The sequence below is a fragment of the Danio rerio genome, chromosome 18 (genome assembly GCF_049306965.1).
Source record: "Danio rerio strain Tuebingen ecotype United States chromosome 18, GRCz12tu, whole genome shotgun sequence".
Classification (NCBI taxonomy): Eukaryota; Metazoa; Chordata; class Actinopteri; order Cypriniformes; family Danionidae; genus Danio; species Danio rerio.
Window position 1 is genome coordinate 712501 of NC_133193.1, and position 2500 is coordinate 715000.

The following is a 2500-nucleotide window of genomic DNA, read 5'->3' on the forward strand; positions in this document are numbered from 1 at the left end:
TTTATTTCACACACAAACATCCAGACATGTCCAAACATGTTTATTATTTCAGCGTTGCATCTGTGAATTATACTTTGTACAAAATGCATATTCATGGTGTTTCTGCGAATATTAATGAGTACATCAGTTGCTTGCAGATAGGAATCTTCTTTGTGGCAGTGAATCAGACCGATATATGTGGCATAATTCAGAGATGATTTTATGATTGTGCCAGCATGAATCGTGAACATTAGCTGTGTTTCCATCAACATATGAGAAATAGATGCACAAAACTGTGATTAAAATAATATGCCATAATCCAAAATGAGCTTACAAATCAATGGATGGAAACATACAGCTGAAGTCAGAGTTATTCGCCCTCCTCTATATTTCCCCCCAATTCCTGTTTAACAGAAATAAGACTTCTTCAACACATAATAGTTTCAATAACTCATCTCTAATCGCTGGTTTATTTTCTCTTTGCCATGATGACAGCACATAATATTAGACTAGATATTCTTCAGGACACCAGTATTCAGCTTAAAGTCACATTTGAAGGCTTCACTAGGGTCAAGAGCAATGACTGTAAAAAATATGGACGACGCGACAGCCCTTTTTCCCATTGAACGCCTTGAGGGCAAAACGCCTGCTTGACGGGCACAAACTGTCGCAAAAGACTGCTGAAATTGGAGCCGGACATGCGCAGAAGGACTGTCTGATGGAGCCAGAGGAGGAGCCGCGAAAATGAGCGGAGTCGAGCGTCCAATCAAACGCTTTATGTAAAATCAACTACGCCCCCCGAACTTCTCAGCATGCGTTTGCTGTCATATCAACACAAATGGATGTAATAACGTTAACAAATATGAGGGTTTTATATATTCAATCGCGCCAGCTCCAGGCCGCAGCGCATAACTTACTCGCGGCGTCGCGGGCTGATTCCGGCTCGCATGCGGCAGCGCCTGCTCACTCGGCCGCCGCATCTGGCTCGATTGACGGGCTGGAATTGGGTAGTGAGTCCACGCATCCGGAGTAGGTCCAGCAGAGGTAACATTAGTCAGTCTGAGCTCTAAGAGATAAGTCTCCGGCAGGCGAGAATCTAGCCGGAACTGTGTTTTGCTATCTGGGTGGCTAACGTTAGGCGTGTATCAGCAAACTAATAAAGCCCGAAAAAGCCCTGAACTTAGCGAATAAACAGTGTTCCACCAGGATCATGTATGTCAGAAACTATAGTTTACTGCTGAACTCATTTTGTCATGGTAAAATAACACAGAAATCGAATAATAACATTTCAGTCTACTTCAGTCTCCTGCCGAAGCTCAGACGCCGCGCTTTGAGAAACTGTCAATCACAGCTGTCAATCACGATGACACGCCCAGCATTAAATTACTGCTAAAAACAAACTGTTTACAAAAATGAAGATCTGCACCTATTTCAGCACAATAACCAGTGCCTTAATCCACCAGAACTATCTTTCGGGACATTTTATTGCAAGTGTAATATTTTTTTTTATTTGGGCTCAAGTCTCCTTCATTAACACGGAGGAGGCGGGCTTTATGACTTATACTGCAGCCAGCCCCCAGGGGGCGATCTAACGGCCGAAACCTTCACTCAAACGTAGGCTTGCGGCACACTTGGTCAAGAGTCGACCCTCAGCTGATGATTGATTATAAAGTGTGTTTGGCATGCTGTCCCAGGAGAGAGCCCTGAGCTGATTAGATCCTCGAGCTTGGGGCTTCCTCCCGTTTGCAAGACGAGAGGGGAGTTTGAGCTTAGGTAGATGTGGAGAACTCCCCTGCTGTAGTAGCTCATGAACAGATAGTGATCGCTCTTAAGAGATAACTACTGACTGGAGCATGTCTATGGTGCTGACTTGGATTAGTCAATTAACTTAAGCTGCATGTTTTTGGTTGGAGGAAACCGGGGAACTCAGGGGAAACCCACATGAGCACGGGGAGAACGTGAAAACCCCGCACAGAAACGTTGGCTGGCTTGGTAAGGACTACAGCCAGTGATGTTCTTGCTGTGTGGCAACAGTGCTAACCACTGCGCCACCGTGCCGCCCATCTAGGAATGTCGGAGGAGTAGGGGTGGAAGGTGGGATTCTTCAAAACAAATAGGGGTGTCAAAATTAATAGTTTCTTCGGTGCACCGCGATGCAGACGCAGAGAATTCGGTATTGGTTCAGTAATAATCATAACCGGTTATTATGTACTGATGTCATTTAACTCCTATGCCTTCTGTCGCGAGGGAGGTGAGCGCGAGTATTTACAACACTCAGCCAACTCAGGGCCGACCTGTGGCGTAGGCACCATTGGAAAATGCTAAGGGCGCTATATATCCAGGGGGCGCCAGAAATAACCGCAGCTCAGTTGGTTTTGTTTTCGATATTCCTGACACACATTCAGTTACAGATGGCAATAACTCAAAAACCTCTTACCCTAAAAAGATCTAAAGTGTGTTTCCTACAAGAAGACAAAGCTGGTTATGTTTCACAGCTGTCTTTCTTTTTTTTTGCTCCACA

The 2500-nt window shown here is 45.0% G+C and overlaps 1 protein-coding gene across 4 annotated transcripts in view; it reads right to left on the reverse strand.

Annotated features, from left to right (window-relative positions):
- Window positions 1-24: 24 nt before the first annotated feature.
- The window catches only part of thsd4 (thrombospondin type 1 domain containing 4), a 59559-nt gene continuing 57083 nt past the window's right edge, over window positions 25-2500 (reverse strand). For 2 of the 4 annotated variants that reach the window (XR_012394117.1, XR_012394118.1), the window contains 2 exons: window positions 1611-2500; window positions 25-543 (listed from right to left, as the gene is read on the reverse strand). The exon at window positions 1611-2500 is cut by the window's right edge and continues 1330 nt beyond it. The gene's annotated coding sequence lies outside the window, so the exon portion shown is untranslated. The other 2 variants (XM_073930103.1, XM_073930104.1) reach the window with 1 other exon arrangement.